At 37.8% G+C, this 26682-nt stretch overlaps 1 protein-coding gene across 2 annotated transcripts in view; it reads right to left on the reverse strand.

Annotated features, from left to right (window-relative positions):
* LOC127620010 (transcriptional repressor p66-beta-like) overlaps positions 1-26682 on the reverse strand; it is a 70595-nt gene that overhangs the window by 17714 nt on the left and 26199 nt on the right. The window contains exon 1 of one of the 2 annotated variants that reach the window (XM_052093066.1): positions 14630-14745. The exons of the other annotated variant lie outside the window; for it this stretch is intronic. The gene's annotated coding sequence lies outside the window, so the exon portion shown is untranslated. Of the gene's footprint in view, positions 1-14629; positions 14746-26682 lie in introns of those variants that run through there. 2 annotated transcript variants of the gene reach the window in all.

The raw sequence follows: 26682 nt of genomic DNA on the forward strand, positions 1-26682 counted from the left end.
GAAGAGACTTGATTACTTTGCATTTTACTGTCATACGTTTAATATAATATTTAGTCCTTTCAGATGGAAAATATTTATACATATAAATGATGAGATCCAAAGTACATTTGAACAGCAGTGAAACATTTTCTTATGTTGTGTTACATTCATACGAGCAGATAGAGTAAGTTTAGAGCAGAAGAAATAGAAATAAACCTTGTATAAATTGTCAGATTTACGCCAAGCTAAAATGCTATTTCTAGCCATTTTAAATGCACGTGAACAGGCATGATCATATTTTTTATCAAGAAAATTCACGTTGGATTATAATAAATTTTTTCTTGTAAGACCATGATATGAAGGCAAAAATCATATTCTTGATAATTTTTGTATTGCTTTCCTGTAAAAATATCTAAAAATCTTTAAACAAGATAAATTTGATTGATCTTGTTTTAGAAACAACACTACATAAGATATTTAGGTTTTTCAGAGAATGTATTTTTAAAATGTGTATTTTGTTTTGCTGTACTGGCAGAATTTTTTATAGTCAAAACAAGTGAAAAAAAATCTACAAGTGCTTAAGTATTTACAATACATTACTGACCTTGAGTAATCTAATGGAATAGGCTACAAATTAAATTTTACAGCATGTATTCTGTAATTTGTAGTGGAATACATTTCAGAAGTATGTATATATGTGTGTGTGTGCATACACTCATAGGCCACTTTATTAGGTACACCTGTACATCTACTTATTCATGCGATTATCTAATCAGCCAATTGTGTGGCAGCAGTGTAATGTATAAAATCATGCAGATATGGGTCAGGAGCTTCAGTTAATGTTCACATCAACCATCAGAATGGGGAACAAATGTGATCTCTGTGATTTTGACCATGGCACGATTGTTGGTGATAGATGGGATGGTTTGAGTATTTCTGTAATTGCTGATCTCCTGGGATTTTCATGTGCAACAGTCTCTAGTGTAAACAGAATAGTTCTGTGGACGAAATCGCCATGTTGATGAGAGGGGTCAACGGAGAATGGCCAGACCGGTTCGAGCTGACAGAAAGGATACGGTAACTCAGATAACCCCTCTGTAAAATTATAGTGAGCAGAATACCTTCTCAGAATGAACAAACCTTGAGGCGGAATGTATACAACAGCAGACCACCACGTTGGGTTCCACTTCTGTCAGCCAAGAACAGAAAACTGAGACTGCAGTGGGCCTATAATTTAATAATAATAATATTTTTTTTTACTTCAGCAATCCAGATTTGTCAAACCAGGTGATGATTTTCCAATCGTCTACGGTCCAGTTTTGGTGAGCCTGTGCTCACTGCATCCTCAGTTTCCCGTTCCAAGTTGACAGTAGTGGTACCAGGAGGGGTGTTCTGTAGCTGTAGCCCATCCACCTCAATGTTGGATGTGTTGTACGTTCAGAAATGCTTTTCTGCATAGCACTGTTGTAACGTGTGGTTATTTGGGTTACTGTCACCTTCCTGTCAGCTTGGATCAGTCTGGCCATTCTCCTCTGGTCTCTGTCATTAACAAGCTGTTTTCGCCCACAGAACTGCTGCTTGCTGGATGTTTTTTGTTTTTTGCACCATTTGCATTATACTCTAGAGACTGTTGTACGTGAAATTCCCCGGAGATCAGCAGTTACAGCCCATCTGGCACCAACAATCATGCCACAGTCTACATCACTGAGATCAAAATGTTTCCCCATTCTGATGGTTGATGTGATCATTATCTGAAGCTCCTGACCCATATCTGCATGATTTTATGCATAACACTGCTGCCGCACGATTGGCTGATTAGATAATTGCATGAATAAGTAGATGTACAGGTCTATCTTAGTGGCCAGTGAGTGTGTATATTTTAGGCTGGACCAGTAAATAAAATTGGCCATTTTAACGGAAAGGCAGGACTCCTTTTCCTATTAATTTCTCAACGAGTGGTCCATCTCCTCCTACTGTTGCTGATGGCCCCTACCTCATTACAAAGTAAATCAAAGAATCTGTGAACAAGTTTCTTAATCTTGTTCATGATGCTTGGGAATCAGTGCAAACTTCTCGGCTTGAAACCAATGCAAATCACTAAATTATACTTTTACAGCAAAAGAGCAGATAAAGAGAGTGAGAGAGAAAGATCTACAATGACTCCTCACACGCCCACTGACTGAGCAGAGCCATTAGTCTGCCTCGTGCTGAGGCAGTGGACTACAGTTCTCAAGAACCAAGGCCTCTCCAGGCTTAATTGATAAATTACATGATCATTACATACAAATCAGAATAACTTTCATGGCTTGACTTGAGGAAATTTGCTTGGGCTGCTAGTAGAGTGGGTTTCCCTGCCTCACATTCAGCTGCTGTTACGGCAAGAGTAATTTCTGACTTCAGATGCAAAGCCAGACGGAGTTTCCCGAAACCCCCACTGACAACGTCACTGCCCATCACAAAGTGGCCACAAAAAGAAGAGACTGGCTCGATCCACTTGTGAAATCATATTTCTGGCTTTAAAATGATAGAATTCACAGCCCTCGGACGGGCTCTTAAATGTACAAAATAAAAGTATGCGATAAACAAAACTGCTGTGTGTTACATTGGTACACATGCCACATATCTTTGGAAAGCTAAATTTCTTGATTTTCAATTGATATAAACCATTTTAAGATACAATCACAACAGCAGGTACAATCTATATCTTTGTCAGACCACCAACATATAAACAACCAATAACAAAATTTAGGCAACTCACCTATGAAGCATCATATTCCACTGATCCATAACTTCCCGACAAAAACGGTGTTGTTTCATTGTCAAATGTCCAAATGATCAAATCAAGTAAAATGTTTAGTCCAAATCACATTATTACATCAATAAATATCCACAGACTCTTGTTGCATCATTTCAAAGCACCTGGCAGCTGTACCTAAACTTTCACATATTATCGGTAATAACTTCAGTTCAGATGTAAACATTTCCTATATCCGGTATCAAAATGGAAGCACGCACTCTGACCTTTCGATTGACACCTCATTTGACCCAATAGGAGCTTCCATGTCCTGTCCAAAGCCTTCAATACCCAACCACATTCTGTGTCGAATGTAAGGGCATACCCACTTTCCTTTGTTTACTGATCAAACCAATTACATCGAAGAGTGGAAATGACTGACGCATCGTATAGCCAATGAAATTCTGAAAACAGGGATATGCAGCTTTAGTGGGAAGATTAGAGCACGGTTCTGTAATGTGTGTGCGCAAAATTGCCTTGCCATTACCCAGTTTTTTGTGCGTCTGTGCGTAAAAATATTGGAGAGCTGTTTTGGAACTGTTTACACATTTGGCGATTTAAATATGGTGAAACAGACGCGAAAAACAGGATTTTCACCCCAGGATGTGATATAAGAAGGCATTTACTGTGGAAATGATGAGTTTGGAGATGAAATTTCTGAAAACAATACGGATAATTCGGAGGCAGAGGAAATGTTTATGGAGAGATGAGACATTGCTCTGGACAAGTAAGTGTTTTCTTGTGTTTTATAACATATATACTGTATATTCCGCATAAATAAGCTTTAGTTTGAATAATGAATACACATTTTGTAATTACCCTTTGTCGTGTGTTTCCTCAGTGAGTGTTTGAACCGTTTGTGCGTGTTTTTTGTATTTGTTTGTGCGTGTGTGAGTTCATTGAGTGTTTGAACCGTTTGTGCGTGTTTTTTGTATTTGTTTGTGGGTGTGTGAGGTTTTAGTTCATTGTTTGTTTCAGATCTATTGACATGCTATATAGATGTTTTGTATATTTACTGTAAATATGTATTATATATATATATATATATAAATGGACGCGAAATATATATATATAAATAAATCAATAAATATAAGTTGAAAATAAGAATATATGTTGTGTTTGAGAGTCTATTTGTTACAATGTGGGGAGGTGGGGGAGAGGTAGGCCCATCTATTTGTTACAATGCTGAATTCATGGGGGGAGGTGTAGGCCCATCTATTTGTTCCATAGTACATTGGCAAAGTATACAGTAAATATACATACAATAATACATATTTACACAGTCGAAAAGAAAAACTATATATATATATATATATATATATATATAGAATACAGAAAAGATGGAAAAGTTGTGTCTAGCTTTGTAAATTACATTTATTTATTCTCACTGAATCAGATAGCGATTGGGAGCCGGATGCGGGCCACATAAAGTGGAGCAGCAGGACAGCACCTCATCAAGAGAGGAGGGCTTTCAGAGAGACCCTTGCTGAGGAGCTGGCAGAGTTGGGGTCTCACTCCACAGCCAGACCCGTATCTCCTGCTCCACGAAGAGCACATCACAGGCCGTTGCACATCACCAAATCTTGCACCGCTGGTCGTCTGAAGTGCAGGCAGTGTCATGCAAAGACACCAGTGAAGTACTCTTCCTGTGATGTGCCTTTGTGCTTTGTACCCAAATGTGACTGCTACAATGACTGGCATGTTGCTAGAAACATGTACAATTTTATAATGGTTTGTAAATACTTTGTGTAAAAACTCATGTAAATAGTTTGTTGTGTATTTTTATATAAACAAATTGTCCACCATAGCACTAGTTTTGACTCTTTTATATGCACAACATTTAGTTTCAAGAAGGGAAAAGGCACTCTAATGTGTTTATGCATCAGTTACTCTGTGTCAGCAAAACTAATAGTGGATCTGGATATGGAATATGATAGCTCTAAGTGTCATCTTTCATTAGAGCCCAAAATTATGACTGTACGTTGAAGCGTTCAAAAGTAGTAGCCTTTTTGTCCTAGGTTACCAAAGGGTCCTTTTGGAGTATCCAAAAGGCACTTTTGTAAAACGCCTGGGTGTACCCTTAGAAAAACATGTGTAAAATATTCATTTTTTATGGTATTGTTATAACATTTGAACTTGGACTAGGTAAGGCTTCATGCTGTGATCCCATTGTGTTCTCAAGCTAATAGCTACAAGTTATAGTCATCTGCAGGCATCTGTATGCAAAAAAACATTTCAGGCAGAAAAACAAACTTCTATTTCATTGTGTTCAAACTTCTATTACTCAAAATCATTAGCACTTACAGTAATTCTGACTGCTGGGGAAAAAACTTCAGAGTGTCCCCTTTCAAATGTGACCAAAACCATACATGTACTCCAAACGGTTCAAGAACAGCTTTAAATTTACTTTGGGTATGCCTTGATTAGGCGTTTTAGGCTAATTTTACAGGATTGGGAAGAGGTTAAATTACTGTAATTGGGGATTTAACTCTTTCCCAAGAACTCTACTGGAACCTTGTTATCTTAATGAGAGATTCACTCATGTATGTAGTATTACATTTTTATTTGAATTTTTTTAGTTAATTTAAATCTGAAGTGTGTAAATTTTTTAAAATACTTTTCTTAAACTAGCTTATTATACAGAGACAATTTTAAGCAAGTAATTCAAAGGTTGATTCCTCCCAAAACCATAAATGCTAACCACGTTTAAATACACTTAAGTAAACGGTTTATTCTAGGGTTTTTGCAGAAAGCGGCGTTCTAAAATATTATTTAAACAATAATGCCAAGGATTAATGTAGTCATGTAAACACATCAGCAGCGTTCTAACCGGTTACTGAGTGGGCATGTGCGTGAATAGATCAGACAACAAACATCATTGGATGAAGGCCTACAAGTCAACAAAATTTAAAGAATTCAACATTTCTGGGAGTACAGTGGGAAAAGTACATGCACTATAAAGTAGGGATGTCATAAAATATCGATATACTGATCAACCTGTTATTTCATTGCTATATTCAAATTAGCCAACATTTAAATTAGAAGCCCAATTTGGGTGTTTTCCAATACACTCAGTTGGCCTCTATTTAACAGTTTGGTGTAATAGTGTTGGGAGACCACAAGAGGATGATACAACATTTACTGAAGCCAGTCGTGGTCGGTCAGTCGCTCCCTCTCCCTCTCTTACACGCACATTCTTATATTTTTAAGAACAGATGACAGAAATGCCAGCTATGCGCATGTCTGATGTAAATGTTTGTTCGGAGCCATGCATTCTCATGGAACAAGCATATTTAAAGCATTCTCACTCTATGATTCAGTCTTCTGAAAAAAATTTTCAAGAGTAGTAATGTCTATGAGAATACTGCAAATTACCTCAGAAAATCTCAGCTCCGGAGGTGCTGAATTCAGTTAGCTTAATTTCCACAGAGCAGTTCGTTGCGAGCACAACTCTGCAGGGCCACTTTATATATAGCCTATATACATCTGTGATTAAATCATAAAATAACACAAAAACATGTTCACTTCAAATCATGATTTATATTTCAGATATGAATAATATTAGCATAGATGCCAGTCAAAGTTATAGATCATGATGGATGTTTTTGGTTCCGGCAGACCCAACTAAAGCAGCCTGTCAAGAAGTTGCTCATGAGCAAACTTATGAATAGAGTTAATATTACAGTGTATGACATAATTTTTGCAAGTTCACACACCTCTAACATTATCTCTAGTGATCGCCGGCTGGCAAAGCCAGACATGATTAGTAATTGTTGAATAACAATTTTAGAAAATCTACGTTTAGCATTAGCCAGCACTTATAAATTTGATCTAATGTTAGACGCTTAAGCCCCCGAAATACATGTAACCATGTTAGCTGGAGTCTCTATTTCCACATTCCTTACAATAGAATCACCAATTATTAGGGCTCTTTCAAAATTATTCTCAGTGGGTACATCACTGAGTGGGGAGAATCGATTGGAAACCCAAACAGGAACAGGAGAGTGGTGTCGCATTCCTGAGCAAGTACGTTGCCAAAACCTCACCTAATTGCCTTGCTGTGGAGGCTCTAGAGCGGAACCAAAGTGTGTGTGTTGCTCGCTGTTCTACCCGAATCTGAAACAATATCTATCGGCTTCTATCTCACTGACCTCCACTAGTGTTTGGATGTGTGTGTCTCTAGCTCATTAACTTTCTCCGTCAGCCTGACTAATTCCTTACATTTATCACATGAAAATCCCTCACTGCTGGCAGAAGAAGCTGTAGTAAACATGTCGCATGTAATCAGGGCAGTTTCTAGGCATAGGCAACTAAAGGAATCTGCTGCAACGCACCCCAAACCATATTTCAAAAGGTTGAACACCACACATTTTATTTGCACTTAATTTTTTTTCAGTTTCATATGAATTTTTTGTTAAAATATATACAATAAAAGGTTTGAAATCAAGCTGCCTTGCGTTATTGTGTAGGCTATTGCTTAACGAAAATTACCCCATTGTACCACTTGGCATCCAACCACCGGTAATACCGGTGTTGTTTGAACGCGAATACAGTAATACAAATTAAATATATGGTGTGAAAATAATGGAAAATTATCGTGGCAACTCTATACTGACCAAGGTCGCATATATATGAGAGTAATGAGTACACTGCTTATACTTATATAGTGCATGTAAACCAGAATGCTGCTTTCTTGCAATACGCTGTTTTCTCACAATAAGCCACTTTCTGGTGTCCATTTAAACCTAGTCAATGTTGAACTTTCAATATTGCTCTGTTTGTTCAAACATCCAAATCAGCCTGACATAACAAAATGGGCTCAAATAAGTGTGTTAGGTTGGGAATATCTGTTTGTACAGCCAATTAAAGCCAGGGGAGTGTCCAGAAAACCTGTTTGAAAAACACTTCTGCAATTTCGTTTGGCAATGCTAGTGGTGCAGAAATTACACAACCGCTTTAATTATAATTGCATTTTTGGCCTTTTTATTACTAATTCGAGTTGGACACTAGCCGCATTTATCCATTGCCTGCATTTGAACATATCAGAATCAGAGCATGTGCACTAACTACAGCGTTGAATATAGTTTTGAAGCAAGCAAGACTGTTCTGGGAGGCAGTGACAAGAAACTGTAGTGAAGCAGATGGATTAAAAGCACAAAATCAGTTCAATTATAATACATACGTGTATATATATAAAACTGGAACCAACTGACTTTCATGACATTCTTTTAAACAAATTGTTATCGAATCTAGCGACTATCTCACTGAAAGTTGAATTTAACCATGAACTGTTCTTAGAAGGATTATACATTTATAAAGAAATAGGCTTGTGATACAGTGGTTGTTCAAATGATAAAGGTGTAGTTACACATTAACAGTTTGTTGTAATAAAGGTACCTTGATAAAACACAATATGTTTATGTTGGGGGGGGGGGGGGGTGCTGAAAGATTTGTTAATGTAATAGGAATCGATAAATTCCTTATGTCTTCCGTCCGTAAACTGTACAATATGTGTGTGATTTTAGCACACAGTTAGCCAACAGTCTGAAGCAGCACTGACATTCGTTTACTGAAGCATCAGATGAGGCAATCCTTCGTAGTGCTGCATTCTTACAGTCAGCCATTAACTTCCTGTTCTCTCCTCTGGACAAAAGCACAACACACATCACATGGGAGAACAACAGTCAGCCTACAACGTGATTGAGCCACTGTCAGTCTATGTGTGTGTGCATTTATGCTCCCATGTGAAGTGCACGCATGCACGGGGGGTCGTACATGCTCAAGTACAGATTTGATTGTGTGTACACAGAAGACTCTGCTGAGCTCTGGACATGTGTCATGTACCACAGATCTAAATGATCATGTGTGTGTTCGGTCGTCTTTATTAGTTAGGCACGCTTGGGCGGACCCTTCATGGCCGGAGGGCACAGAGAGCCTCCTCTCTCACTCACAAGGGGAGTGTCTGGACATTGAATGTGCAGACGCTATGCAGGCTATTGTTTGTGGTGGAACCTCTATCTGTCTGATACATTTGTATGCAGCCTGTAGCTCCAATCTAAAAGGTAGAACATTATCAGGTGCTGCACACACACAGTTTTATGCAGATTTACCTTTGCATCGGAAATCCAAACCAAGGAATAACAATTGCACAACACAAAAAATAAAAATATTTTACAATGGAGAAAACTTTACCAGACAGAGAAAACGTACTCATCATTTTCTTATTACTCTCATGTTGTTCTCAACCTGTATGACCCTGTGCATAGGGTTAGAAACTGAGACCCAGTTCTTATTCAGAAATGGTTCCAATTTATTAAAATAACAAAACCGCTCAAATATGCATTTTTTTGCCAAAGAGGACAAAGCACCGTAATAAAATACTTTTGAGAGTGTTTCCTATTGCACTATTTAGCGACAGCACTGCACCCCTTTTGAATCTACAACACAAAAGACACAGTGTGACCAGTGTATTGTAACTCCTGAATGACAATGACTGTCATGTGCCAGTTCTTTTGAATTTACAGTAAGAAATACAGAAGGATCATGACCAGTGTAGTCCAATTCCAGAACAACTCAATAGCCGGTTCTTTGAATATACAGTACCAAGGGAAACACAGAGTGTGACCAATGTAGTCCGAACAAATTACTCTTATGAAGCAAAACATACAGAACGCGTACATACATCCATTGGTGCAGTAACTGAATTAATCTCACTGACCAGGACGTTTCAACTCAATTTCCAACTCAAAATGAACCATGAACGGTTAACTGTGTTACAATGTTGCCCCAAGGCTTTTTAACAAACTCATGTGTGTCATTAGTGCTACACGATAAAAGTTAATATGCTAAATCATAATTTTTTTTTATCAATATTGTATCACAACTTTTTTCTATAATACAGGGTTGCATGATTTGGACCAAGGAAACAATGTCAATTTAAAAATCAGCTGACTTAAAATTAAAATATTAGTTATTTCATTTAAAAAAGTACAATACATTTTCATGGTCATTAATGTTTATTTTTGTAATAAAGTCCGGCACTATTGTATTTGAACATTGTTTTTTAATTCAGCATCAAATCACATTGGCGGAGCCATCAAATTATTACACCATCACACTGATGAGCCCTATCTGAAGCAGAGCAGACAATAAATAAAATAAATGCTGAATCTCACTTTTGGAAGAAGGAACATTTTGAATGTTCATAGTTGATAGCCTTGGACACCTCTGTGCACCCCTCTCTGTTTGAGGTCATGCAGAATTAAAAAATTTGCCATGGGAGGTCATAACTTGATTCTAGTGTATCTGCAAGCAAGGGAGTCTGTGTTTAATGTGATGCACTGGACAGAAGCTGGGATCAAATGTGTGTGGACGCATGTATCGGTCAGGAGAAAAGTCTTGATACAAGACCCTTAGAGTGCAGTAATCACACAAACACCAACAAAATCAACATATACGAAGTCAAAACACATTTTGTGGAAGGGGTAGAATTTTAGTGGTCGACCGATATGGGTATTTTAATGGCCGATGACAATATCCAGAGAGCAGGGTGGCCGATACAATGGCAATATAACACAATTTAATATAGAAAATAACAAACACAAAATTGCTAAAAAAATTCTAAATTCTTATTTTGCACTATATTTACACAAAACTTAAAAACAAAATTTAAACATCTAAAAAAAAAAAAATGTTTTCAATTGTAGATAGGAGTTACTTCTGATTTCTGTTTAGTAATGACATTTTAGTCATTTATTAAATTCATCAAACTTTTAACATGAAGAAATTGTTATTATATTAGGAAGGACATAACAGTACACACAGTTGTCCAGCAACCATAGACGGCATGTCCACGTTAGGAATTGCATTTTCTAAAAAAAATACAGAATCAAACCAATTGTACATACAGTGCATAGTGAATAAGACATTTACTTACAGCACACGTGAATCGCTTTTACCTTGAATTTGCACCAGAGACTGTTTAGCAGAGATGGGCCACTTCTATTAAAATGAATGGGAAAAATTACGCCCAACTGTAGCCAACAGATGTAGATAGGAAGCCCCGCCTTACATGTAAAAGAGCCAGTCACCTTTTAGATATCGCCTGTCAATCAACTTGAGAACGTGCATGCACATTAGCTATAAAAGCTGGGAAAATTTTGTATAATCAGAGTTTTAAAAAAAGCACCATTTATGATACCAGTTTTGTCAGATTTTACTGCTGACTTAAAATATTGACTTGAAATTGATCATAATCTTGACCAACTAATTTGGACAAAAATGCCTTTCTCCATTCAAGTAGATAGGAGCTTTCATGACTGGAAATAGCCTCCCAAGAGCATTCAAAACATGTCCAACAGTGGACTGACTTCCTAAAAAGACATTGGTTGCACTCACACACTCGTACATATCCAGCGCGATCAGCAGCAATCTCCTGACAGTTTAAATGACCTGGATCACCTGCTTGGATTGTCGTCTTTTGATCCCGATCTTTGAGTTTAGATTCTTGCCAATATAATATGCACTTCAGAGAAGACATTAGATGAGCGCTCGACAGGAAGAAAACGCTGGATTTTCGTGAGGTTAATGAATTACATCCGTTTAAACTAAATATCTGCATATTTGAAGACGGTATATATTAGAAGCTTTATTTATATTTGCCTTTTATTATTAGAAAAGTGACAGAGAACTGTTGAGGAGAGACTGTTAGAATACGTGTATCAGAGGAAGATTTATATTAGTTTGATTGATATTTGCCTTTTTATCATTAGACAAAGACAGTTAAAAGTTACAGGGAACTGTTGAGGACAGAGAGGGAGAATGAAACATGCGAGCACTTTAACATTATGAGCTCAAACGCGTCTGCTGCGGCTCGTTTAAATGAGATTGTGTTGCACATCGATCTATTATTGTAGTAACACGATGGAACAAAACAAAACATGACTGGTCGTTTACATGTCTCAGTCGCATCACATGCAAGCAGGCGATTCTCGGCATACTAAAGAAACAATCGGCCAAAGGGGAAAATGTATCGGCCGATGCGACAATGAAAAAAGTCAGAATATCGGCAGATTATATTGCCAATGTATTGGTCGACCACTAGTTTTAAGACTTAAATAATTTCAGTTCCAGCTCCTGAACAGCTGAGCTCTTTCTCATTAAGATGTGTCTAATCATGGCTAACATAGTACAGTATTTTGTAGGGCAGCCATTGTGACCTTGTCAAGCCCTGATATTAAGAAGGAAGGCATTTGAAATGGGTGCGAGATTCTGGGTAAGCTAAATCTGTATTCACAAACTGGACAGATGGCACCTCCACATTTTTGGTTGGAGTAAGACTAAAACCTCTGTGAACCAAGACAAAGAACTCAAAGCATTTGTTGTCATTTGGACTGTTCTGATGTAGTGATATCAGTGAGTCTTCACTGTCTTTATTTCTGTCATTCTAACAAGCAACATTACAAGTTATTTTAGTATTCAGCAAAACATTTTCAGTATCCCGCTCAATATTCAGCTCAAAGCTGAGACCAAAATATTGCATTTGAACAGCTTCAAGACCATCGAGGTCAAACGTGTCAAAGACACGACCTGTGAAGGAGTCCAATCTTGTAAAGAAGTTACAAGAACAACCTCACAAATCCAAGTACTATATACCAAAATTACACCTGAGTGAACTTCAGTCATGTTCAGATGTAGTTTATATAAAACATGCAGTACTGTAGTTATTCCTAAACCCAATTAAGCTTTCGAGACCCACAAGTGACTGATCTTAAAAAAAATAATTAAAAAAAAACTTAATTGTAAGGACATTCCCAATTACAAATTAAATTGAGGTGTAATTGGTCCCCTGATGACTGCTTCATCTCTCTATCATCCCATTATGTCTCGTGTCATCATTTCATAATTCACCCTTGTTCACACTTAACTATATTCTGACATGGTTTAATCTTACTTATAATCTTACAGCAACATTTAATTTAGGAGATCCACCTCAGTCAAATGAGCACAAAAACATCTGTAGAGCTGCCTATGGAGGCAGCATTAAGACATCATAGATGTGCTCCCAATCAAAAGGATGTTCCAAAAGGTAGGAATCTTGATTATGCTGCCTCCTAAAAAAAACATCCTTCGTAGAGAAGACAATCTAAAAATGCATTGAGATGATTATTTTTTGAGAAATGTAGATTATAAACTTTCATTTCATTCAATACTAAAGTACATATAAAAACAATTTAGTAATAAAAAGTTGTACCCAATATTTCCCATATTTTTTGCATATTAGAGTATTGCGTAGTTAGCTTAGCAACATGCTAACGTCAGCTCTTGAAATCATTTGCTAGTCTAGACTCCACATTCCTCACAAATAGCGCTCCGTATTGAAGTTCTTGCCCATCTACAGTGTTCTAACTCAGATGCTTATGAGGTTCCATGACTGTTAGGATGTTATCTTAGGACAAATCCACACTAATGTTTTCATTTGAAAATATCATAGTTTAGAAAATTGTAATAGTTTTCCAAAGCATTTGTGTAATGGAGAGTGTCTTAATAATACTCCATTTTCAGGAGAATAAAATGCTGCTTTAGTGTGGACGAAAGACATAAACGTATCAAAATCAATGCATTTTCAAACAAAAACGCATAAGTGTATACATGGCATGGCCATATCCACACTAATCAGTTTTCATTTGTAAACTCCTTTATCAGTTTCTGAACATCATCCATCCATCTATTCATTTTCTAAAGCTTGAATATGTTGCTGCCTGCATAGGTAGTAGACAATGAGGCAGCTCACAAAGTTTTGGAATCAGCTCTAGTTATCTCTCTTGGAAAAACTCTTCAAAACAAACCTATTAAAATATTGCATTTAAGAGGTGGCCACATATTCTCAGAGCACACTTTAATCTGAGAACAGCGACAAGCATTTCAGAAGAGAAGGCATAAAGCATCATAATGATATATAATGTCATGCCATCACCCAACCACCTTGCACAATAGCTAGAATGTTTGCGGTAAAAAAAAAAAAAAAAAAAAAAAAGGGAGAAAAAAAAATGGTAAAGAGCAAGTGAGAAAAAAAAAAAAAAAAAAGAGCAAGTGACTGAGACAGTTAAGAAGAAGAGTTCCGGAGTGTGTGAGCAATCAATGCACAAGCATACACCTAACCAACAATGGCACCAGCCAGCCAATCAGAGCGTCAGTGCAGTGCACGTCAGTCTGAACCCCCCCCCCCACTTCCCTTGTCTCTCTTTACATAATATAATGACTGTTTCAGTCAGCTGCTACAAAAACCAGACTCTCTTTACTCAGCCCACTCCTCCTTTTGCATATCGATGCACACACCCAGCCACCCCCCCCTCCCCATAAACCAGCACACGCGCATTCAACGACAGACTCACTGCTTTGGGCACTACGCCAGCCAAAGCAGCAGCTCAGAGATGAAAAGAAAAAGAGCGAGAAACAAAAATACAGAGATAGAGGGAGAACAAAATGGTGAGACAGAAAAAGGAAATAGCCACGGTGGATAGATAATGCTCAACTTCAGAAAATCTCACCCAGGACCAACCCTTCCCCCACAAACCACCCCTCCAAAAAACAAATTTCAGTCAAAAAGTGTAATCAGCATTTTATATATCACTCTTTTGTTGCATTCAAATTGAACTGCAATGGATCGTCACTGGATTGGAGAATGGAAAGAGCTCACTTGACTTCGAATGAGATTAATTAATCTCACCCAGGATGTCATCAGCATAAACAACTTAAAAAACATTTTTTTTAAAAAGCAAACTTTCCAGTGGAAAAAGTGCAAAATCACAATTTTATGTATATACCCTTTCTCTATTTTGTGCTATTCAAACTTACACTGTACTTGATTGTCGTTGAATTGAGGTACTTCAGAGTTTCTTTGCTAGGTCTGTAACAGGCCTACAAACGTGAAAAGAAAAGGAACAATCTCTGAGCATGGTTTTGTGGGCCATACGGACACAAGACTCACTTTGTGCCCTTCAGACCCGCCATTCTAATACAGCTGTGCCACACACCACAAAGCTGAGAGTGAAAACTGACCCCTCCCTTCTTGCTCTCCACCCCTCCCCCCCTTCCAAAAAAAGTATTCCTTTTTTTCCTCCCTGCGTTGTAAAAATAAACACAAGCACTTACATTCTGGGGGCCCCTTAAAAAGGTACGTATGACTTTTCATCCTTTTTTTAATAGATTGTAATGTACAAGTTCATCTTTGGAGGGTGGGTGGGCAGAGTTGGGGGTTAGGGTGGACGGAAGATAAATAGGCTAAAACTGAGTTGGAAAAAATGAAATGGAAGAAAAAAGACAGCACTCTCCTGACACGCTACCCTGTCATAATGCCAACCCTTAATTCCCCTCTGCCCATCCCCCACCAGCACACCATTTTCTTTATGCACACGCCACTGCTGCCTGTCGATCAGTTCACTGTGAGCACAAAAATGTCCTCCTCCATCTGCCCCCACTACAAACACCATCACATCCTGAAGCCCCCTGAACCCGTACACACACAAACACACAATCAAAGCCTCTTGTCCCACTACAAAAAAAAAACTGATTCTAAAAGTGCATTTAAAACAGGCCGGCTAAGAGAATGATAATAATATGGCTGTTTGTGACTGCACAATTGAATCTGCAGCTCATTTCACGCATGATCTGCATCATGACAATTCATTTGGCTGACGTAACCCGTTGCCCCACCTCCCAGACCAATGCGCTGGTGGCATTGCATCCTCTGCCATAAGAGAGGTAGAAGGTGCCTTGACACACACACACACACACACACACACAATATCTGAATGCTCTGACTTCATGCAAGAGTAGTGATGTATCCTCTTAAAGTTTGTCCTGCAATTCATCCTAAGGCACAGCACTTTTCGTGAAAGAGCAGGGGTTTGCACCCATCTTTACTCTGACACCCCTACCCCCTCCCCCACCCTCTGAGTCTGGCCCATCTCCCAATTCTGCCTGTTCGCAAGCAGCCCCTCTGATCACCCACACGCTCAATTGGCTAGATTAAGCCTTTCCTGTTTGCGGCATCTGATGCGGAGACCTCAAAATGGCTGCTACACCATCACTAAGGTGTGTGTGCGCCCACCTTGATGAATAAAAACTCATAAATGGACAAAGGCAGCTTTAACCATCAAATGGAAACCAAGTCTTTTTATACTAAGAAGTATTTGTTTGGTTATTTTATATATTTAGAATCAGTTATTTTGCCCTTAAATTTAAGGAGTTGATGCAGTAACCTAGTTAAAGCTGCATTGAATGGGTTTGGCATAGGGTCATACAGAGTGAGTTCCTATGAACGCAATGGTTCATGTCTGGACGCAAGCTTCAGGATATTGTTCTCTTCTGTTGGCGTCTATGGGGAAAGTATTTGGCTTTGATTTTTAAAGACTGTATTAAATCATAATTGCAGTTTTGTGGTCTTAAAGCACAAAGTATACTTTGGTGAGAATCGAATGCTAGGCGTCTGCGTACAGGATGTGAGACGCAAATTTCATCATCAGCAAAGTGTCTGAGCACTGAACTCACGTGGCCTGATTTTTCAAATGCACAGTATGGGCATGCTCCTAGAATTATTTGCACCAATTAGTGGGTCACCAAGTGGGCAACATTTACAGTTGAGCCGCTGCGGTCACAAGGAAGTGCTAGAAGCTCGCCACTAAATAACAGGAGACGAATGTGGACAAAACAACAGTGGCTGTGCTTGTCAAGAGCACGTGAGTGAGGAGGTCAGGTGATACCTGCATTTGTATATCTCGATTCATTAACAAAAGCAGGTCTTTTAGTTTGAACTCAGGAGCTCAGGTTAGCAGTTTGAATTCGCCAGAGTGTTCACAACTGGAAGCAAACATTTCAAAATAGTAGTAAAATGTGTATCTTGTTTATAATTAAAGGTTCTGTGTTATGTACAAAATCTTTTTTCTCCTCCCCTGGTTATTATTGATTGGGATTGGAGTAACACAATAAACAGCATCTGGGATTTCATAAAATGTTCCACTCTCGTAGTCTTTGTGTCTGGGCCATCTAGTCACAGCAAAGAAAGTCTAAGATTTTTTATTAATGGTCATCAAACCATTAGACGACAAGGTGGAGGATCGTTGATGATCTGCTGAGGGGCTTCAGCAAGGAACTTCCCATGTTAAAACATTAGTATTGTGTTGGTTAAGAGTGAATATGAACTTGTTTTCTTTGCATTATTCGAGGTATGAAAACACCTAAAAATATTTTTAGCAACAATCATGCCACAGTCCAAATCACTGAGATAAAATTCTCCCCATTCTGGTGCCAAAAAAAACAAAACAAACAAAAAAAAACACATCCAGTGAGGGGCAGTTCTGTGGACGGAAATGCCTTGTTGATGTGAGGTCAAAAAAGAATGGTCAGACTGGTTCAAAATGACAAAGTCTATGGTAACTTAGATAACCGCTCCGTACAATTGTGGTGAGAAGAATAGCATCACAGAATGCTATTCTGAGATGCGGGTTGGTGCTGTTTTGTTGGCACGAAGGGGACTTACACAATATTAGGTAGGTGGTTTTAATGTTGTGGCTGATCAGTGTGCGTATAATATATATGTACACGCACGCATGCACACAAATTTGGAATAAAGTACAGATTTTGCTGTTTCGGAAGGAAATTGGTACTTCACCAAAGTAGTATTCAACTGATCAAAGTATAGTCAGGACATTACAGATGTAAAAAAACAGCACCATCACCATTTTAAAAAAGTCATCCATTTCCAGAAGCCATCACTCCAACACCTTATCCTTGAGTAATCATGCTAAAATTATAATTTGGTACTAGAAAATCACTTGCCATTATTTCAAACATAGTTGAAAGCTATTTGGTTCATTAAATGAAGCTTAACATTGTATTCGTCTTGTTTTTGAGTTATGCAATAACTCAAACACAATATGCAATAGACTGGCATGTCTTAAGGTCAATATTAGGTCAAAAATGGCACAAAAAAAAAAAGAAACTGCTTTCCCTAGATACTTGTCATTCAATCATTGTTTTATGGAATGAAGGCTATACAATTGTTTCAAAAGATTTCATACAAAAGGTGTACACTACAGTCTTCAAACAGACAGAAAGATGTGGAAGGTCAGAAGTACAATTAAACAAGAGGATAAGTACATCAGACTCTAGTTTGAGAAATAGACGCCTCAGCTGACAGCTTCATTGAATTCTACCTGCTCAACACCAGTTTCATGTAAGAGAAGATTCAGGGGTGCAGGCCTTCTGGGAAGAATTGCAAAGAAAAAGCTACTTTTGAAACAGAAAAACAAATAGAAAAGGTTAGAGAAGACAAAGAAACAGACATTGGACAACAGATAAATGAAAAAGAGTGTTATGGATCTTAACCCCATTGAGCTTTTGTGGGAACAGCTAGTAAGGTTTTAAGGTGCGTGAGAACTGCCCGACAAGACACCCCACATCTATGGCAAGTGCTACAGGAAGCGTGGGGTGAAATGTCACTGGACAAATCTTGATTGACAAACTGACAGCTAGAATGGCAAGGATCTGCAAAGTTGTCATTGCTGCACGGGGTCATTTCTTTTCAAAATTGTAATAGTAATTTTTCATGTTATTAATGTCCTGACTATACATTGTGATCAGTTGAATGCCACTTTGGTGAATAAAAGTACCAATTTTAGCTTTTCAAAATTGTAATAGTAATTTTTCATGTTATTAATGTCCTGACTATACATTGTGATCAGTTGAATGCCACTTTGGTGAATAAAAGTACCAATGTGTGAGATCCAGCTTTTGATACTTTGGACCATTGAGGGAATCATACACAACTATTACACAAGGTGAAAACATTCACTGATTCTCAAGAAGGCAACACACTACTATATGCATATTATACTTTATGTAAATATCTGTTATGTAGATTCTGAAAGAGTAAAATAAACAATATATATATATATACACATTTAATCTGATATTATTATAAATTCTGAAAGGGGTTTGAAAACTTTTGAGACAAAAGGGGAAATCAAATTTGTGCACTCAACTATATAGTATATATATTAAACACCTGAATAATGAGCCATCCCCTTGTCATATGTATGTTTGTATGGACAGGTCGATGGCCAATTTCACTGGTACTTGTGACTATGTGACAATAAAGGACTACTACTACTACGACTACTACTACGACTACGACTACTACTACTACTAGAGGTCTTTTCTTTGGCTTTCTATCTTGTTTTTAAACAACAATCTAAATCAAGCAATTCTATGATGTGGCAACTAAAACATAGTCATTTTTTTAGTCTTTAGCCCTGGTAAGGATGGAGTCCATCTCTTAATATTCGAACGATTGGTACCCTCCTATCAGTCCTTAAATACACTACTGTTGACTTAGGAGTAGAGGGTGATGAAGAGACTTTTTTGTTTATATTATTTGTGATGAGTGGGCTTACATTTGACATTTATCATATAAGAACTGTGGATCCTGAATAAACACTTCATATAAAGAATAAACATTTTGCATACTTTCACTGCCATGAGAGACATCAGAGGAAAAATATAGCTTATAAGGATTGAATTGAAATATTCAGGAAGGATACAACACCCTAAATGTAATTAAGGCATATCTGAATAATAATAATAAAAAAACTGACACTTCTAATCTCCTTGAAATCACACAACAGTAACTACATGCTAATTGGCAAACGATTTGAAGTTGCTTTCAATGTGACTATGTAGCGACCACATTTGCTGCCAAGCCTGCAAAGTTTCAAAGAATTACAGTTAATTTTATTAGACTAAATTTGGATGCCTTGGATTCCAGCTTTCAAAACTGCTGTACACACGGACCCTTCTGGCATGTTGCAGAACACAAATGTCAACTAGGTGACGACCCTCCATTTGCCATTAGGAGGTTTATCTTCAACTCCTCAGCAGCTGGCTGCCATTCCGTGAACTCTCTTTCACAAACGACAAAGCACCAGCGAGAGTGTGACCTCCCGCAGGGTGTGTAAAGCAGAAATATGACTTGAACAGCAGACCCGGGCCTAATGATCTAATACTGCAGCCATTTCTACAGCCACAACTCCTGTAGAGAAACAAAGCAGGTGACAACACCTGTTTGGTCAACTTGCATGACGCCTTTCACTCCGCGGTTTATTTTGCTCTTCATCTCCCTTATCCACCACCCGAGAATGCATTTTAATTAGGGCTAGGTGATATAGCTGCAAAAATCTTGATATTTTTCAGCTTACTGATGATATTTAATATATATCTCAATAATTAAGTAAGCTATATGTTCTTAAATGGCATTAAAATTGTTTGTTTGTTTTTTAATCAGAGGAACCATAATTTCAAACAAACAGCCATTGCAGCCTCAAGAATACTCAAAATGTTTAATGCACAAAATAAAAATAAAAATAAATTATGAAGGCATGTTTTCCACAGTCTATCAGTAAATGAACACAAGGAAGAATGATATTTAATCATATTCATTTAGATGTACCAATACAACAATACAGAAACAAAACGCAAAATTCACATACATATATTTTTACTAAAACATTTGTGAATAGAATGTGCAGAAACTAAGAGTTCACACACTTTTTGGAGCTCATATTAATTTTATTATGATACAATATAATACTGAATCATTATTATTATTATTATTATTATTATTATTATTATTATTATTATTATGGAGGATTATATTTGTTTTGTACAATAATTATATATTTTTGTTGCATTTACTTCACCTGGAGCTTTTTTTTTGGCAGAAAACGTGAAGTTGAGTGTGTATTTGGGAGTTTGCTTATTTTATGATGTGTTGCTCAATACAAATCTGGTAAAATACTGTCACCGCCTCATCTGTGATACCATGTCCCATTTTTAGATTTGTATAATAACTTGCAGCTGTTACAAATGTTTGGAATTGGATGAATGTGTTAACTTTGCTTTCACAACGCATGCAAATGTCTCGGTTACGTGGAGTGTAACCTTGGTTCCCTGAGTGGGAACGAGATGCTGCATAATCGCATTGGGACACCCTGAATGTCACAATCAAGGCAATTTAATGGCTGATGGTGCTTACGTCACAAGCTCCATAAAAGGCACTCACTTTGAGCCATCAAATCAGTTTTTCCTGCATGAAGGCACAAGCCTATGCAGCAGCGAGTATGGCCAGCTTACATGGTGTCTCGTTCCCACTCAGGGAACCAGAGTTCAGCTCCACGTAACCGAGATGTTCCATTTCATAGGACCTCGAGGTGCGTAATCACACTGGGAACTAGGGCTGCACAATTAATCAAAATAAAATCGAAACCGCGATATGACCTTGTGCGATTATTAAATTGCTGCATTTCGTTGTCTTTGTACTTGTACTCTGCACAATGACAATAAAGTTGAATCTAATCTAATCTAATAAGGCTGCGATTTAAATAAATAAATAAATAGTCTGCTCCCTTCAAAGTTTATTTGCGCTGCTTTGTCCGGTCTATATTAAATTAGTGCATTGTTACTGTGTTTTTAGAGCAGTTCTGAGCTCCACAACTCCCTCTCAAGCTTACAGTATCAAAGTGCTCCGAGTTCCGTTCCGTTTGCTTACATGCACTAAACACTTTATTTACACTAAACTGGCGCATCCTAGGTGAAGCATTTTTCATTATTATCTGCGGTAGCAGCATTTCAGTGTCCGCAAGTATCATAATAATATCGCAGAATACAAGATGGGGTATAATTCAAACATCTTTATTAAATGGTTACTTAGCAAACAGCATTAACAGTAACACCTGTAGAGTCCAGAAACATCTCTTCATTCTCCTGTCATTTGTTTACCTCATGAGAGAGCGTGTCGCCCTTATTACACTCCCCGCCGAAACAAGTGAAAGCGGAACTAATATTACCAACATCCAACAAAATGAAAAAGGAAGGAATATACATATAATAAATCTATATAAAATATTTTGTTACTATAATATAATGCATTGCTAAATTAAATATAATAAAATAATGAATAAAAATAATTAAATAAAATGGTGACAAACTAATACAAATTTTCACTTTAAATTTAATTACACCAATGGGTTATCAGTTCAACTTCAGTTTGACATTAAGCCTCATTCTTTATGACTATCTTATATATATATATATATATATATATATATATATATAGTAAAGAATAGTTTGTATAAGCCTACTACTTTTTAAGGCCTAGAATAAAGAGTAACATTTATATTTTAAAATTATATTTTGTGTATACTGATTTATTGACTGACAGCAAAAACTAGGCAACAACTATGGTTTTACTGACAGGGAAATTTTGTTAACAGTGACATTGAGAAGAAAGCTTATATACAACCAGTTTTGACAGAGCTTCTGATAAAAAGTTAAATGATCAGCATCGATTGATGAGATGAATAGAGAATTGGAGATCTGTATCGGATGTTAAAATCCCGATTTGAGCATCCCTGATATTCAAGGTGACTGTTTCAAAAACTAATGATGATGATTAGTGGGCTGAGATCCCGTCACAAAATGGACAAAAACAGGTACACAGTGTATGGTAACATTTGAATATGAAGATTTGTTTCACTGTTCATATATTTATTTGTTTGTGAGTGAACTGAAAAAAGGTCTAAGTTTGGTTCTTTTTAAGAGGGCTCAAATGTGAAAACCCCAGTAGCCTTTTTGCAGTTGAACATGTGGAAAACATTACCATTATAAATCGCAGTTCAAATCGCAATCTTTTTCAAATTAATCCAAATCGTGCAGCCTTACTGGGAACGATATACATTCACGCCATGTGAACAGTAGCTGCCAACTGTCTACGCCTGTGTGGCAAGCATATAGCAGCGCACAAGCAAGCTAAAGCATCTGGATAAAATGGAGGGAATTATGAGTTTATTCCTGTTCCAACAGAGAGAACCTGGGAAGGAGTCAAACCCTCGTCCAGATTATATAATCTAACAAACTGTAGGCAGAGACGACAATCCTGTCACCATTCAAATGTCCTCCATGGATGCACCTCTAGCCAAAGTCCATGAGAGTGCCATGCTCCTCATAGAATGAGCTTGAATACCTGAAGGCAAAGGTAAACAGTGCACTCTGTAATCTCTTGAATTTGCATCAACTAGCCAATGAGACAACAAAACATCCATTGCGGCACCCAAAGCACACAAACAACTGCTCTGAATTCCACCTCTGCTGGTATGTTAAAATAAACTTGCAGCGGCCGAACTGGGCAAAGCATATGCAAGCTTTTATTCTTCTCTGACTTAAATGGTGGAGGATAGAAAGCCTGAAAATGAATAGTCTGTGTGTAGAAACAACCTTGGGCAAACAGCCCAAGCGAGGACTTAACACCACCCTTGAACAACCTGGTGCAAATTTTTAAATTTTAATGCCAGCAGCACCGTGAACATCCCAGACAGTTTATGTGCCAATATTGCTGCTGACCTGTCCAAACCCTGTAGGCTGGACGACGCTCGTATACAGTGCCCAAAACCTTGGAGGCGTCTGTCATTATAAATTTGCAGTGCCACACCTGTCCCAAGAGAACACCCAACATCAGATGGTGGGTCTGTTTCCATGGTTACAGAGTAAGGTAGTACCCACGCGTCACCCACGAGATCAAAAAAAATAACGGCTGTAAAAACCGCGCTCTCTCTGAGGAGGAGGAATATCCTCTATTGCCCCTTTTTCTAAGAATGAATAGATTACTAAATCAAAAACGGGGCTTCTCAAATGGAAATGTCTGTCGGGATAAACCCTGAATTAAAATACGTAACCATGCTTTATTGTTTATTGTACCCAGTTCAAAATACCTGCTGCCAAGCTGACAGAGGGATTAATGCTTGGCTTTTGCCTGCAGTGCGACCTGTAACCACAAATTGCGCTTGGCTTACTTTTGGCGACTGCGCCAGAACCAGGGGCACACTGTGGGCAATCCGAACCTTTTAACGTGGCAAAAACCCAGACAGGCAATACACGTTGTGGGAATCTTCACCGACGATGAACCACGTAAACAGAGGTAAGCACTTCCTAAATTCCATCCTGTGCTGCCACTCAAAAGGGAGAATGATAATGATCCTTATTTCGAACCGAGTCTTTGGTACAACACGGGTCACACGAGATTGTGCACTGAAGAACAGAAAATCTGACTCGATGGGGTGAAGCCTGAGACATAGCTCCCTAGGGGCGAAGCTTAAGCGCCATCAGCCAATAAATTGGCATGTTTGTACAAGGGCTTCAGACCACGTGACACTCAGGGTGTGTCCCAATGTGATTACACAGCTCGAGTTCCTATATAAGGGAACTGCTCTCAGACCGCTTAAGAGAGTGTATCATGATCCCCAAGTGCACAAACAGAAAGTCACCTGTTCACACAGACCATGTATTCATTCAATTAAAATTGCAGCTTTTGCGGATTAATGATCACATATGACAATACTGATATTATTTAATAATCATGCAGAACTCTTTAGGGAATGAAGTGGCCAAATAAAAAGCACACAACAATCATAATGATATTACAAAACTTTAAATCACCAGCAAAATCATGATAATATCGTGAATATTCAATACAAATCGCCCAGCCTTAATTTTAATGGAAAAAACAAGCTGAACAAGGTGATGAGAAATGGAAAAGTTAAAAAATGACCAGCCAAACAGCATACTTCACCAAGGGCATGTGCTCTGGACCAAAGAGATGCTTTAGATGCTCAATAGTTCACAACAGTTACTTGTCACCTTTCTTTTTTAAATTTGTCTTCCAACTGAGTAAGCCCTCTGATCAATATGGACTGGTAGAACATGGCTTAAATGTGTGAAAGATGTCAACAGAACAGCTCCCTAAGCTTCTCATGAACATGAATTAAATGACTTTCAAAAACAGTGGTTCTCAACTGGTTTTGCTTTGGGACTCCATGTATCTAACTGTATCTAATGTATCCTGGGTCACATTTCCTTTTATCTTGCATAGTTTTGTTCATGGTTCTCAAGTATAAGGGTATGCATCAATTACATAATTTTTGTTTTGACAAAAGCTACAGGAAGTTTTCTCTTCCCCCTTTAAAAATTAAGAGCATATTTATTTATATGAACCCATCATGATCCTGTTTTTTTTTTTTCCTAATTTCAAACAGAACATACATATTACACAGGAGGAAATGCTCCTTATTACCATGGTTAGGTCAATGTAGCTAGTCTATAATATAACAATAATAAATTATAATAGTATTTATGAAAAAACTTCTAGCTGAAACACATTTTATTACATTTATATAATATATCAGTTACTTTTACTTAAGTAAAATTGTGAAACAATTTTGTAAAGGTGATTTGCGGATAGCAGTGTTGCTCTTTTCCTCCTCAGTGCTGTTTGGCATGTCGGGGCTGCCTACTGTTTGAGAGGTTTGACTTGATTTCCTCCATAACGCTTTAATCTAGAAAAGTCTCACTAGAATTTAAACAGGTCTTATCAGTTTTAAGGTCTGCGTGCCGCAATATTGAGGGAAGCCCGGTTCTGCGTGTGCCAGAAAGCAGAGCAGATCATTAGCGCGAGCTGGATCTGTTACACTCGCGTGAAAGCTTTAATCGCACCACAAAAATACCACAGTGCAGATGAGAAGCCTTTAGCAGTGAGATTCATTATATTTGCCTCACCAGTTCTAAATACGCTATCACTTGGGCAGCTGCCGAAAAATCTTCAATGGGAGAACCATGGCTATGTTCTTTCCCAGTCCGAATAGATCTGCGACCCTGTTTTGATCCATAGTGCGGTCACAGACAAGAAAGTTTTTTTCTTCTTGTGATGTTTATTGTCAGTTGGCAATCCATCTTATGATGTATTACCCCACCTACTAAGCTGTAGTGTGGAGCGTCACAAGAAAGTCTTTCAGGGGAGTCAAACGTCAGCTGAAGATTATGAAATTTGTACTTTGGTTTTACTTGTAAACAAACAAGTTATTTTTAATTAATACTGGAGGTTTAACATTCATGTGGAATGCAGTAAATAGGGGTAAAAAATATGGTGATAATTTTTCTGGACATATCACCCACCCCTATTTCAAACAAAATCTTCCTGGCTCCTTAGGCTTTTTCTTAAAAACACTAGACCAAGCTAAAATTCATTTGATTTCCACAATATAAAAAGGTGAAAACATATGTTTTAGAGCAGAGGACACCATGGAGGAAGACATGCTTGCACTGTACCAAGGTACCCTACCTGACCAAAGAATATTTAGCCTGGGTAGGATGGACATGTGTGCATTTTAAAGGCAATGCTAGTGCTGTGCTTCTGGTCTGAGCACACGCTGATGCCTCTGTGCATCCCATCAAAAATGCTACTGATGTGACGGTTTTGGGCTGGCTGACGCATACTCCATTTCATACAGCTGGATGGACAAAGTTTGTGGTCTCTGCAGTTTCACATGCAGCAAATCTCTGATAGAATGTAATTACATTAATTATTACAACCGGGAGTCAGGAAAATTTTAAAATCAACACTGTAATTAAGTGATAAGAGAATGTGTATTTAGAGGGCAGTATACTAGGTGTGGACAGATACAAGTACCAATGAGTATATGAGATTAATATCGGTGTATCTCTAAAACTCCTAGTCAATATGAATTCAACAAAAATAAAGTTGGAAGAATGAGGAGAAACTTATAACTAACACAGATGTTCAATCAGAGCTTCTTTGCATTTGCACAACATGTTGATGGTGAAGACTAAAGGTTTGGAAAAAAGAGCAATCCCATACAATCAAGCAATGCTATTCATTATGCAGTTGGAAACTAATATTAGAAAGAGAATACAATCCAACTCCACATTAGCAAGCGACTTGAAGCTGATACTTTGTTATATCTTAAATTGTTAAGATGTAGACGGTTAACCAATTAACAGGCAAT

This window comes from Xyrauchen texanus, chromosome 26 (genome assembly GCF_025860055.1).
Source record: "Xyrauchen texanus isolate HMW12.3.18 chromosome 26, RBS_HiC_50CHRs, whole genome shotgun sequence".
NCBI classification, from domain to species: domain Eukaryota; kingdom Metazoa; phylum Chordata; class Actinopteri; order Cypriniformes; family Catostomidae; genus Xyrauchen; species Xyrauchen texanus.